This window comes from Neolamprologus multifasciatus, unplaced genomic scaffold, assembly GCF_963576455.1.
Source record: "Neolamprologus multifasciatus unplaced genomic scaffold, fNeoMul1.2 scaffold_5, whole genome shotgun sequence".
NCBI lineage: Eukaryota > Metazoa > Chordata > Actinopteri > Cichliformes > Cichlidae > Neolamprologus > Neolamprologus multifasciatus.
Window position 1 is genome coordinate 15810 of NW_028181986.1, and position 14923 is coordinate 30732.

A 14923-nucleotide genomic window follows, 5' to 3' on the forward strand; every position below is an offset into this window, starting at 1 on the left:
ACTGTAAATTGACTTAGGGATTTTAGAGATGAGGCCAGATACAGTTAGAGTCTGATACTGGTTAATTGATTACAAAAAAGTTGGACTTTCTTCGGTTGGACCCGTTATCTTAAATTTGTCAAAATTGTGTAGGCGCTAAAACTTTCAGGCCTGAGAGTGATTGTAAATATAAGACGTCTTTGTAAAATATAGTAGAAAGTTGAGTGTGAAACGAGGCTGTGTGTGACGACAGCGCGTTGCAGCGCTGCAAGCTATTTTTAGATAGTGTGTGAACATGCAAATGAGGTGGCTGCTGTGAAGCCCACAGAGGACTTCCTGTTTAGCGTGTTATTGAGTTTTATAAGTATAATTTGCAAATAATGATACATGCCTGTAATTAAAACGCTGATTTTGCTGATTATAATATTACAAATAAAGTTTTGAATGACTCCGGTGAATGTTTAATGTTTGGCTGAGTTTTGATATGGAAGAGACGGCTTCGCAGCTGCTGGGGGTAAGTGACCGGAAACTTGCATGCCCATAAAAGGCAACTGCCTGACTGTGTGAACTATGCACCAAGAGAGAGAGAGAGTAAAATCTAGGCAGATGAAGCGAGTGAATGTTTTCAGAAAAGAAAGAGTAAGTGAATGTTTTCAGAAAAGAAAGAGTAAGTGAATGTTTTCAGAAAAGAAAGAGTAAGTGAATGTTTTCAGAAAAGAAAGAGTAAGTGAATGTTTTCAGAAAAGAAATAGTAAGTGGATGTTTTCAGAAAAATAGTAAATGAATGTTTTAGTCTCTTAATACAGGTGGATTTCTCTCAACCAGGAGACCTGAGTACAGCAGCAAAAGGATAGATTAATAAAATTGGGACGACAGACAGGCCAAGCTCTGGCTCAAAATTTTACAGTTTGACCTCTCACTTTGTCCCCACCCGAAAAAGAAGCTTAAAGGACATCTTCTCCTCCAGTTATCGGTTACCATCACTGGAAATTTTCAGGCAAGTTTTTCACTGAATTGTTTTTGGCACCATGTGTCCCTGAATCTCACAAGCAAGCTCTAATTCCTGGCTGAAGACATGGAATGCTGTTATTTAAGGTGGGAAATCAAAATTTGGGAAACAAAATTAAAAACATACACAATTAGAGAAATGCTTTGTTTGAGAAAAAAAGTTAAAATAACCCACCTACAAACGCACATACACGCAATGAAGAAACAACTTACATTCATGAACACGTGAAGATTTTCCAGCAAGGTTAAAGCAGCGAAACTTAACATACACCTGTTGTTAAATGATAAAGTTTATCCACTACTAACAAATAAACTCTCTGGGTTGCAGGACAACAACTTGACTTCAAAAAGACAGACACTGGTAAATCACAAACCAGTGATGAAATAACAAATTTAGTGGTTAAAAGAGTCAAATTGTGACATGTTTTCCTCTGATTGATTAATACAAGAGATTACTGAATGAAATAAAATTCCTTTTTGAATTATTAAACATGATCTTAAGAATTTTAACATTTACCTGTGTGGTCCTGTCAACTTGGTGGGTTAGGAGTTGATTATATAGTGAGAAAAAACAAAAAAGGGGGGGAGAAGGCTGACACAGGGCCTGGCCCCTCTCTGAATAACACAGCCAAAACAACATCATTTTCCTGTTCGTCTGTTTTTGTTTTGTTTTTGTTTTTTCTCTTTATGCTTAATTACAGGCTGCTTTGTCGGCCCGGAAAGCCGAGGCTGACCTGGACTCCTGCTCTCCCCTCTACCATCTTTGCTCTCCCTTCTACCATCTTTGATGTGACCCTTACCAAATGCTACAGCAGCTGGACTCACAACAACAACCTGAAAATGTCAACAGTGCTGCAGGAATAAGATCTCATGCAGCGGAGACGGAGAACGTTAAATCCAAGGCCCGTTTCACTACACGGGGGAGATTTCCAGACAGCTTCAGCTGACAGAGCTGTGACGAGACGCCTATTAAGCCCGGATGAAAAGTGAGGCCGAGCAAAAGAATGCTGACCTTAACAACTCTGCATTAAAACTGTGCAGGACAGGGATGGACCAACACGGAGGATCGGGCAGCAAAAAGGGCGGGCCAGAGACACGAGGAGTAACTGAGGTCAGAAGGCACCTCAGATTGGACAAAAGCAGCAGAAGAACATAAGCTGAAGGCACAGGTGTCGGGGCTCGGTCAGGAGCTGACCTCTGAGAAGAGCCGAACAGCAGAGCTGCAGAAGGCCGTGGAGCAAAGCAAGGAAAACATCAATAAACTTCAATCTGACGTGTACGGAAAAGACTCTGAGGTTTCTGCCCTCAGTGAGAGCTCAAGACATCAGAGCAGAAACTGAGCATGGCTCAGGAGGAGCTGGCTGCTAATCGAACCCATCAGTCAGGCTTGGAGTCCCAGATACAGGACTTGAAATCAGACTGGAGCTTGCTGGAGCAGGAGGTTGCCAAACCTGACGAGAAGCTCCAACAGCAGGAGCAAACCCTGAAGGAGCTACAGAAGCAAAAAGGGTCAAGTTAAGGAGAAGCTGGACAAGGAGAAGATGCAGGACACTGGAGAAAAGGACTGCCTCAATTGGGGCCAGAACCAGTATGGAGAGAACTTTGGGCAGCAGCACCAATGGACCCAAACGGACTGAAAAGGAGAAGAGCAGGACCCCAGAGCACGCTTCAGGCCATGGTTTACCCAGAACACCAGAACAGGAAAGTGATGAACACACACACACACATAAACACACACATTTACATACACTGACTCAGAATCAAGAGAAACACACATATGAACACATATGCACTCGTTGATTGACTGAGAAATGACACACACACGCACACAAATCGAAATGCTGATTCAATTCACTGAGAAGTGATCCACACACACACACATACACACATACATATACATGTTTGTGCAATGAAGAGTGATACACACACGCTGAGGCAATGAAGAATGCTTTACTAACAAATGCTATGCTGATACGCAAAATGCTGCACACAAACGTCCAAATACAGAATTTGTTACAACAACAAGAAGCCATTGATTGTTAATTGGTTAAATGCATTTCATGTCACCCAGAGGGCATTTGTGCAGATTTAGGGGACAGGGTCTAAAGCAGTTTGGTTATGAAAACAATGTCTGTGAGTGATGTCTGTTTATGGCTCAAGGCCTCGACTGAATTGTTTACTGTGCTTCACACAGCCTGATAAGGAGCAGTGGTACAGAGTGAAAATGATGAATTAACGGCGTGAGCCTTATTTCGGAGCGCCACATTTTTGTGATTGAGATTTAATTGAAGGAGGAACACACTGAAGAAAAAAAATAATAATAATAATAAATAAAAGAAAAAAAAGAAAAAAAAAGAAAAGGGGGCCAGCCCTTGGATTTATGTAAGCATCCCACATGTATTTAACACAATTGCCTCAGGCTTTAAAGATTTGTATAAAGTTCAACAGGAAATCATAGCTTCCCTGTATTTCCTACATTGTTGGCATGCTGGTGAGTGCTGTTGCTCCACAGTAAGAAGGTCCTGGGTGCAAGTCCACAGTCTGGCTAGTTTGCAGTGGTTTCTCTCTGGGTATTCTGGTTTCCTGCCACAGTGAAAAGTCATGAAGCTGTTAGAGCTAGGTTAATTGATGATTCTAAATTGTCCGTGAATGTAAGTGTAAATGGTTGTTTGTTTCTAGGTGATAGACTGGTGACCTGTTCGGGGTGCACCCTGCCTCGTAACCTATCACTTTAGAGTTATTTCCCAGCCCTCGTGCAATTAGGATAAAGATAGGAGGATGGTAATTGTTGTAGACCCATTCAATTTTTATGGTAACCAGAATTTAGACTTTGTTGAACCGTAGGCAATATGAAGACAACATGTAGTATTTAGGGGACCAAGTAGAATTTGGATAAAAGTTATTGAATAGTGTTGAAAAAATGACAGAATTGTGAAGGATTAAAATATTCCAGGAGCTCAACTTACTCCATCTGAACATGTCTTAATCGTGTAATATGAACTCAAAATGCACAGGTTTACTGAATATGAAAAGGTTGTGTTGATTTAACTCAGTTGTTTAAGTTTCTACCAAAGCAAAACATTTGTGTGCAACTAGTGTCCACTATTGACTGAAATAAGTCCAACATGTTTTTGTCAGTGCAAAAAGAAGTTACGGTACCTGTATGCTTACACAATATTGTCCCGGAGACGGAGAAAAACTTTCTGGTGAAGTTTTGGTTGATTTTGGGTTTTGCTTAACACTAGGTTGATTTTATCAGTGAGGTTTGGATTGTTTTCTTTCTCTAAGAGAGAGAAAGATGGTTTTAGGCTTGGACATGTTTCCAACGGGCCCCAGTATTTGTTATTATATGAGTATTTTATTGGTTACGTTTGTCTTTGCTTTTGTTACAGTGCACTGAAATAAGAACATCTGAGAGGAGTGATCCACCGGTGGTGATATTTTGGTATTTTGTGAGTTCCTGATTTAACAAATCAGCTCTTTAATCCAGGCCTGAGAGATTGAACTTTAAAGCGCTATAAAACATGATTACTAGAAACAGTCGCAAAGTATTTTTCTCCATAATTATAATGGGCTCTGGAGAAATTCACTTATATGGGACATTGATCACATGAGAAGTCCTGAGCCTAAAAGGATTGCAGCGAGTCAATCCAGTCAAAAAAAAACAAGGAACTGTTTTCCTTTAAAATGATGACGTCATCTTGCTGGTGATGGAGCCTCGAATAGGTTGCGTGTGAGACTCCATTATCAGCAATATCTGGTATGAATGTGTGTGAATGTATGCATGTGACTGGACTGTGATGGACTGACGACTAAATGTTTAAACTGACTTGACACTGAGACAAAAACGATACCGACTTTAGGATTAGTACATGTCTACAAACAATTCACCCAGCTTGTAAAAGAAGGGTGGATGTTTTGTCTCGCTTTGTTTTGTTTTTGCAGGAGTAGGAGGACAGAGACTAAGGGGGAGGCTGTAGCTTCACATGAGTGTGAACTGCAGACTTAACCCTTTGGTTGCTAATTTTGAGCTACTGATGTTTCCATCAAGAAAATTGTGTTTTATTAGCTGTGTTTCGATTAATGCAGCACATTATATTGTTGGGAATGTTAAATGCTAAAGTGAAGAGAAGCTTTGATTTCACTCATGACTGAACATGTTATTATTAACCATAGCGGGCCACTGTAAAAAGTCAATCAATTTTGATAGAAAAAGCAAGAAAAAACTCTATTGATACCTACACAGCAAATCCAGCATGTCCAAATTAACACTGTCAGATTTGATTTCAACACTTTTAAAGTGTCTATATGGGTCCACACCAGAGAGTGTTAATTTGACTCTTTTTGGAGAGTTGGTACGTTAACTCTGATTTAGTGTTAAACACCAAATCTCTCTGGAGTTGATAATTTGGCACTTGGTGTTAAGAGTTTATATATTAACTCTCAAAGAGTATTTTAGTTTGGCTACGTAAGAGTTATCTTCTAATTAATTCTAAAAAGCGGGAATTTTACTGTTCTGAACTTCTAGAAATTTCTTTTGGAAATAAACATTTACTAAAAAGACGCAATGGTTTTTGAAAAACATTTATTCTGAACTGTGCACCACAATTTCAAAACATTTTCTGAAAGATGTAACAGTGTACATGTTCTCACTTTCATTAGAATTTCGTTTATCAAAAGGTCTGACATAGGTGAGCTGGTAAATGCAAATAACAGCATTCTCATCACTTATTTCAATAAATACAAAATACAATATGCATGTCCTTCATTCATCACTTTGTGGAACTTCAACGCACTTCTGCTCTCCCCCATATTCCATCTTCACAAGCATATCCTATGTGGAGATTGAATAAAAATTAGTTGACACTAATTAATGGCACAAATCAATTGCAGCACAGTAAAAAAAAAAAAAAAAAAAAGGAATCCTTTTTGAGCCATTACTTGTGTAAAGTATTTTCCCAAAAGACAAGGACACAGACAACAGGTAATACTGAACTAAATGTAAAACCTCAACCTTTTTCATTTTTACCTAAAACCGTGTGCACAAAACTCTGGAGGAATCTAAATGCTAACGTAGAACTCAGTCGGGACTTGGGACATCTGCTACTGCTGTTTGCTCGTTTTTTATGGGAGATCGTTTTCAGGCTTCAAGTAGCACCATTATATCAACATTTCACATTCTAGACATTGTTTTAAGTGTATTTGACCAAGAAATTTGACTGAAAATTCACATGCAAGCTTTTTTTTTCAAGGCTGTGGTATTTGCCCGCAAACAATACCTTTCAGCTAGCTAAAACAGAATATTATGCTATCAGCGAGCAACATGGCTAATGCCTTTCACACAGCTTTGTCTCAACTCCAAAGAGCCACAGAAGTAAAAGCTAATAACAATAATTGAAACAATCTTTGAAAACATGACTTACCAAGCATGGCAAACAACTCAAATATGTAGAGCAAAATGTTTTGAAACGGCTTCACTTCAGCTTCGATTGGAGCCGTGCTGGGGGTGGAGTCTGTGAATTTACTCTATTGGTGTCATAGCCCCTGTAGGAGTTCAGAGTTAAGAGGTCAAGAGTTAATGTTTCCATTGTAACACCTCCAGATTTGAAATAGAAACACTCATTTTTAACACTCGATTTTAACTACTATCATTTTACACCTCAGAGTTACATTAAAAGAATGTGACTCTACTTAGAGTAAAATTAACTCTAAGACTACTAACACCAAAACATTTAACACTTTTGAATTTGCTGTGTATGAATAACAGGGGAATGATAGACTTGTCACATTCAAAATAGAGATATGTAATGACAAACCTTGGTCCACGTCATTTAGGTTCTCCATTGAAATAGTCAATAATTTAGAAAAGTAGGATAGAACCGACAGGGGCATGTGCTGAGATGTGGTGCTGCACAAGAACAAGAACAAAATAAAGAAAAATTATTGTGTTTAGCTTTGATAAATTAAAATTAAAATGTACCATTACACTCAGAGGATCAATATGAAATTCAATATATGCTAATTTTGTATGAAGTACATGACTGATAACTGTTCTGTCCTGAGCTTTTGTTTTTACAGCGCCCACTTGACCACACCAACAGTTTCTCGCCACCAAAACGGGGTACTTGCAAAGAATAGGGAGGAATATCATCAGAAGTGGGAAAGGTAAGCCCCGATGGGGGTGATAATGTAACACACCCAAAGAAAGATTTTAGGTCTGACCAACCGTCTCAGTCGTGGGCAAAACGATGACAGTCAATAAAATTCTAAAAGATAATTTAGTGACAAAAAATATCAAGAGATAAAAGATAAAACAGTCCAGTGTCCCATTCCTGAATCAAATAAAAACACACAGTCCCAAGGCCAGAGCCAGCTATGCCACACGGCCAGTTGCACTCCACATGTTGCCTTTAACAGGGGTAGAAGTTGTCCTTGGAGACCCACTACCCTGCAAGCATATAGCCAGTGATCACTCCAACCTGTGCAACTATGCTGCCTTTAGGCTGTGGCATATAATAGGCCCTGGCCTGCACAGAGAGACAAAATGACACCTTCAGTATAAAATTCATAGCGCAAAACCCATCCATCCCAAACATATCAGATTATCACATTACATACATGCACAGAGAGACAAAATGACACAGCAGTGTTTGTAGTGTGGGCTATAAGTAGACCAGTGTATCAGTGCAATCAAGTACACCTGCCTCTAATTAGTCCAACCCCATTCCAGCCATTGGCTAACCAAAAATGTGACACACGCACAAAAAACCACTCCCAACCCAGTGCAACTTCACACAATAATATGGAGCTGAATTAACACAGGCACACTAGTCTACCATGTTACAATAACACCATTAATTTCACGTATGGTCAAATTCTTAAAACTTGACCCCAAACATGAAAAATTCTTCAAACATTTAGAGACAGAGTGGAGTTCTAGATAAACATAATGCAACAAATCACATAAGGATGGAGCGTTGGAATTAATAAGATGGTGAAAAAACACGCAGGAAAAATGTTGATCATGTTGATTATGTTTATTCCAGTGTGCAGGGATTGGCTAATCTGACCAGGAAATGTTATAAATGGATTGTCGGAACAATCAGCGTTAAAATCACCTTTGACAGTCCAGACTAAGATGGCGTTGGACATCTTCAGGGCAGAAAAGGGTTGGTGTGACCAAGGTGTGGTTTGGCTTGTTGTATGTATATTTCATAATGATACAGCTCTGGATGGACCAGTTACCAGGGCATGGAAGGAGGACAGACTCATTAAATGAGGAGAAGGAATTTTCTGGGATTGGAGATCCTGTGGGTGAGTGGTTGACTAAAAGCATGCATAAAATAAAAGCTATTTTTTGTTATTGATTGGTAATAGATTGATAATTGGCCACATTCACAGTTGTATTGACTTGTAGTGGACGTAGTCTACTTCATGTTTAAGCACTCTAATTAACAGATTGAAAATAGTGACATTAAAGGAAGAATATGCAGCGCCACCCTGTCAAATGCCAGTGCCGGTGGGGCTCAGTGATGAATCAGGTGAGCTGGATTCATGGCTGAATCAAAACATAGATGCCCCTGCTGTGGTCAGTGAGGGATAAAAAGGGTGTGTTTTACTGTTATTTTACCATCAGCATTATTGCTACATCAGAATCATATAACAAGCATTGCATTGAACATTTATTGAAGCTATTGACATATTAACATTTGTATTACAGTGATTGTTATAACCCCATGTTAATCTTCTATCTACAGGTGTCAAAAGTAGTCAACAAGTTCATGTTGAAGTGAAGTTCATAATAATACAGGTTTTGTTTGTAGACGATTGTGAAGACGCAGGCTCTGGGCGGAGCCAGGAGTTGAACAGATCTAACATGACAATTAAATTGATTTCATTCCCTAACACAGGATAACCAGACTGGAGCAACGACACTGGATAGGAGAAAGTCTGATACTTTCTGAGATATGAGGTCACTAACTTTTTCTTTTAATTTTCTAGCTTCATTGAATGGACACATGTTAGAATTAGAAATGGCTAATTTGTTTTTTATGTCTTTTATTAGAATGAGTGGTTTTAATCATTTTTATATATATCTTGCAAATGTGCTTATAATGAGTTGGCACTCGGTCTTTTGAAGGTCATAAGCTTCGTTCGGCGATAGTCCGGACTGATAAAGTGTAAGAAATGCCTTGAGTGCAGCGGGCTAAATGCAAACACGCTTACACACACATACACTAAATTAGGATAAGTCCTTGGGACATTCTGAATGTTCTAAACCAATTCTGAATCACCAAAAGATCAGTAGACAGCAACATTAGATTGTTAGAGCTAGGAAGAGAGGTGTTTTGGTTTTCTCTCTTACAGAGAAAGGAACAGACACCAGACGAGGTCACAGATATACGAGGATCCTTGGCAGCAGTGACAGTTACGGTGACTGCGGAAACATCAACTGGGTTCAAGTGTCATGGCATTTTGGGCTCCAGTTAGTCACCTAAAAAGGATGGATCAAATAAACACAGCGATAACCACGAAGGGGTTGACGGAAATCCAGGAACACCACACCAACGACGTTCGAGAGGCTGTTGGTCATAAGGAGAACACCTTTCTGTTCCTTTTCCTGGGGAACACAGCTGTGATCCCAGAATACACAGATCATTGTTTGAAATCGGGGCAGAATAATCCCCTGATCTGTGCAACGACTGAAGGGTTGTCTAACCCCTGAGGTTGAAGGAAACAAGAGCAGAGGATCACCCGACTGGAAGACACTGGTGCCTACAGCAATAAAATAAAGGTTAAAAGCTCCTCGGACAGAGGTTCTAGTCCGAGTACGTTTGGAGGGTATAAGGTAGCACCGAAATACAGCTGTGGGAGAACTGGGGAGTGATGGGAGTATCATCTGTACCTACTGTTGTTGTTGTAATAAAAGTTTTTCTTGCATCTGAACTGCGTAAACACAGAGGTCATCTCACATATGGTTCACCCAACAGGGGGACAAAAGGCCTCAGGAGTAAGGAGAAATGAACCCGGCAACACTGGATTGCAGGGTGTAAGTGAGCTCTTTATGTCTAAAGAGCTCATCAGGGGGAATTGTGGGATTATGATATTATTTTATGCCATGTTAGACCCCTAATTAAAGATTGTGAATTATTATGTAGTTTCAGTTTGCATTATGCTCCTGAACTAGAAGAAGGTGATAATTATTACATTTGGTAAACTGATTTGCATTACATTAGACTGTTGATTTATTGTGAATGAATGATATTGTTTTATGATGCATTATACTGCTGAGTTATAAGAAATACTGTTCACAGAAAGTCATCGTCTCATTTGTCTGATTAGAAGAGAACAGAGCATACTGCCCCATTTCATCAGGAGCAGATAAACAGGGAGCCAAGGTCGTAGCTTAGGCGCTGTGTGAGAAAGAATGTTTAGGCTCTGATGATTAGGAGGGGGCCACTAGAGGCTATAAGAGTTTGATCAAGGCTCCACCATTTTGAGATCTGATGCTGTCTGTGTATGGTGTCCATCTCCCATGCGTGTGTTCATTAAATCATCGTTTGACTTGACCCGGCCGGACCAGTGTTGTTATTTTGGGTTTTCCTCCTGTATCCATCCCCAATATTTGAATCCGTAACAGCACAAACAGAGGTAAAGCAGAAAAAACAACAACTATGTGCTTACCTATAACCTACCTAGCTTCGATCATAGCGGGTAGCCTTGTGGGGTTTATAACAGCTGTCACTGCTTTCTTCAATTTCCAATAAACCAGGGCCAAGCCATCTCCGATCAGCAAGAATCCTGTTATAATGATTCCAAATAGGAATATGTCTTCAATGTCCTCAGTCGAAAGTCCCGCCAGGCACACGACATGCCACTTCTCTTGCCATCGTGTATCCGGCAGGGAACGTCCCTCCAAGACGGTTGAACTCTCCCGAACCCAGGCTTTTCATCGAGAAGTGAGTGTCAATTGCATTTAGGGATCAGTTGATCAAATTCATAGTTCTTCTTTAGGTATTAGAGATCAGGACTGAGAGGCTCTTCTGGGATTAGAGATAGACACGACCAGATATAAGACATGAGAAGCCAAGCAGGAAAGATAAGGGAGGGAGAGAGATGCATCCGCCTCCATGAGAGCCAAAGCAAGCAAACAGAATCTATTGTCTATAAAAGACAAAAACACTGACTTTTTTTTTTTAATTAACAACAATAATTTCATACTGAAGATAAAATCTTAGGATTTACCCAGTTATATTTCATCATCTGGAGTGCCTACAAGTAGATCATAATGTTTCTTCACCATCTTAAGCTCTGTTGAAACATCTGAAAAACAAAACTTTTTTTGAATTGTTTCCTCCCAGAGTGACACACATACATAAATGTGTGACTAAATGAGTAACAAATTAATTAAAAAGCTAAATAGACACCCTTATTGTTATCAGCTGCACGATTGCAAAGATAAAGAGGAAAGGCAAACAACTGGAACCAATGCAATTACAGAAAACTGTTTACCTGGGAGTAAGCACTCTTCAGCCTTGAATGAAAGTCCAATAGGTTCCTTCATAGTTTTCTCCAGAGTCTCCAAGACGTATACCTAATTTAAAAATGTAAAGTTTTTCATCACTTACCACAGACCAAGATATTGTGTTAAAGTTGTATTTAGAAGGTTCTCAGACTTGATGAAAAATATAAATGGAAACATACATTTCTGTATAAGTCTATTCCAGTTAAAAAATACAGATAAGAAAAAGCCTTCAGGTGAGTTATGACAAAATATTTTCATCATAATTCTTCATAAACATGACAAACCATCAAATCATACAACTTCTCCAACATGGTGTTTTTTGCCTGCTCAAACATGTCCTTTTTTGAGTGCACGTGGTTTTTAATAGTCTCCCTCATGTTGTACAGCGTGTCTTTTCCTGTAAATGCTAAAGCCTCTACAAGAAGACAGAAAACTCTTCAGACTTTTTATGCTGAATATTAACAAACATAAATATCTGTTTAAGTGATAAGTTGTGAAGCTCTGATCTTATTTCTTACTCTTGTAGCCTTCTTCCATAATGTTCTCAACCGTCTCTGTCAGACTGCTGTAGACTTTTTTCTTCTGCTTCTGGATGATTTTGTTTAATTTTGCCTTAATCTTTTCTTCCTGAGAGAAAAACATGAAGTATAGATGAACTTTACTTATTGTTTATCAATGGGCTAATGTATAAGAAAGTCTCATCTCTTACCTCTGTCTTGAGGAATCTGAGCTGTAGTTCAGCATTTTTGTACTTTTCAATGAGAGAATCAGTGTTAAGTGTAAATGTATTGATGACTCCGTTGAATGCTCTACATTTTACTTCATTTCTAAAACAAGTAAACATTACGGTTTATAATGACAGAATTGGCAAGTTTTTATGTTATGAATTACATATCCTGGATAATATTATGTGACTGTTTAGAACATGTTTTTATTACGGAAAGGTCTTTCTGAATTCTGCACCAATGCTGTCAATCAGACATGAAGCCAACTTCATATTAAGGTTTATTGGTTTCCCTTTTTTTGGTTTGTAGACGCCACCATTCTCAACGACACACTTCAGTAAATTGTAAAAAGCACCACCGTTCTTTCCCTGAAACACAAAAGAAAACACAGAATTATTGCATTTTACATTGTCATGTAAAATCTGCATGTATTTTAACTATGATTAAAATACATACATGATATAAGAAGGATTTCTTACGTTGGGTTCAAATATTGAGGAGGGATACAGGAGGTAATCAACTTTCATAATAACAACACTGATCCGGCCGGGTGAAGTCAAACACGCGTGGGGAAGACCGCCGCTGTACGCAGACAGCGCCGATCCCCGACTTACAGAGCATAGGCATGTGTTTTATACCTTCTGGGCTTAAATTTACTGACGCCCCTTCAACGTCACTCACATACAGTTCATACATAGGTTTCAAAACCACAATGACTTAACACAGTTTAAAATAACATTGTCTCCGTCTCCACAGCAGATGCTTCCTGTCAGCCTTCTGACTTTCACTTCTTGTCTGGAAAACCAGACCCACACCCTGCAAGAAACTGTTCCTCTTCTTGCAGAGACAGCAAGAAACTATTCCTCTTTTACAGAGACAATTTTAGAGTTACAAGCAAACACGATTAACTTCTCACCTCTAAATTATTCTATCTACTGTGTGTTTGTGTGTGTGTGTGTCAGCATGAAATGCACTCAGTTTCACCTCTCCCTTCACCAGCTGAAACTTGTAACCTTTTCCAACAGACAGAAGGCCAGCTCGTACACATTTCAGATTATAACAAGCAGTCAAAAGCATTAAAGATTATTGATTTAACTCAACAGTTTAACGTGGTTATAACTGCACCTGTAGTAAAGGCTAATTGGGTACCAGTATGTTTAAACATCTGAATACAATATCAATACTGCAGATTGTATTATTAATGCAATGGTGATGATGATTATTAACAATAGCAGTAAAATAATTTCTAATTCCTCACACTTAACACCATCATCAAGACATCTTTCAAAAGCCCTACAGGTGTCTTCCATTTCTTTTCTGACATTATCAAGTTGGAGGCTCATGTTTCTCTCAAGTTCTTCACACACCTCGTCTTTTTTACTATCCTGAAAAACATTTGCATTTATTTATTTCAAATTTTATTTTATTAATGACATAATTAATTATTTAATGATGTATTTATTTAATTCATTTTGGCACTCTTGGCCCTGCCTCTGTCTTCATGAATTTATTTTATCTGTTAGCCTCACCCATCAAAGTCAGGGGGCGGGGTTAACACTGCAACCGCTGCTTGTCTAACATCTGAATGGTTACAGTGCAAAGTAAGTCAAGACAGGTCGATCCTAAATAATTGACTGCTATGAAGTGGTGATAGTGTGGACTTGGGGCAGCCAGGTATCCCAGAATGCATTTCAAAACACAAGCGGCGATGGTGGTGGCGCTCTAAACTGTAAGCAAAGTTTTAAAATACCCCATTTTTCTGTCATAAACTGTACTTTTAATATTATTTTAGCTGAGAATTCAGTGGTGTAATCTTCACGTATCAGGTCAGGTTGTCAACATAAAATATGTTTGTAAAAGTTACCTGGTTATCGTCACAGTTTAACGTGGGCACTGTTGCTTTATATGACGTAATGTCGGAGCAATATTCTGCACAAGATAATCAAATGTAGTGGTTTTTTTCCTGAGCGCAGAGCTGCTGGAGCTTGTTTCCCTTGTTTCTCTGTAAAACGGGATTTACGGAGAGCGATGGACACTTAAAACTACAGAGCACCTCATAGGCAAACCCACTTTGTCAGCAGCTGATATCGTCTCTGTACTGTTTCGCTAGCTTAGCTCGTAGCCGACTCGTTAGCACCATGGCTACTTCACCTGTCCCTCCTGCACTTTCTTACTCATTGTGTCAGATGTTTAGTTACTCCTCGGCCTCCTTTAGCAGTAATGATATCTGTAACAAATGTAGCATATTTGCAGCTCTGGAGGCCAGGATTACTGAATTGGAGACTCGGCTTAGCACCCTTCACTCACCCTTAGCTAGCCAGGCCCCTGTAGCTGGTGCAGCCGAAGATAGCGTAGGCCCCGCTAGCTGTTCCCCGGCAGATCCCAAGCAGCTGCGGAAAGAGGGCGGCTGGGTAACGGTGAGGAGGAAGCATAGTCCTAAACAGAAGCCCCAGGTACACCACCAACCCGTTCATTTGTCTAACCGTTTTTCCCCACTCGGTGACACACCCGCTGGGGGTCAAACTAATTGGTGATTCTGTTCTCAGACATGTGAAGCTAGAGACACCGGCAACCATAGTCAATTGTCTTCCAGGGGCCAGAGCAGGCGACATTGAAGGAAATTTAAAACTGCTGGCTAAGGGTAAACGTAAATTCAGTAACATCATAATTCACGTCGGCAGTAATG

General features: G+C 39.5%; 3 long non-coding RNA genes across 3 annotated transcripts; all 3 read right to left on the reverse strand.

Moving 5' to 3' along the window:
• Window positions 1-309: 309 nt before the first annotated feature.
• LOC146490332 (uncharacterized) lies at window positions 310-10637 on the reverse strand. Its single transcript, XR_014872812.1, has 2 exons — window positions 6411-10637; window positions 310-5821 (listed from the first exon to the last, which is right to left on the reverse strand). It is a non-coding gene; the product is annotated as an uncharacterized LOC146490332 (long non-coding RNA).
• Window positions 10638-10679: 42 nt separating this feature from the next.
• Window positions 10680-11622, reverse strand: LOC146490333 (uncharacterized). The gene is made up of 3 exons (XR_014872810.1): window positions 11500-11622; window positions 11233-11310; window positions 10680-11030 (listed from the first exon to the last, which is right to left on the reverse strand). It is a non-coding gene; the product is annotated as an uncharacterized LOC146490333 (long non-coding RNA).
• A 181-nt stretch (window positions 11623-11803) lies between these two features.
• LOC146490334 (uncharacterized) lies at window positions 11804-12677 on the reverse strand. Its single transcript, XR_014872811.1, has 3 exons — window positions 12222-12677; window positions 12031-12139; window positions 11804-11927 (listed from the first exon to the last, which is right to left on the reverse strand). It is a non-coding gene; the product is annotated as an uncharacterized LOC146490334 (long non-coding RNA).
• Between the last annotated feature and the right edge of the window lie 2246 nt (window positions 12678-14923).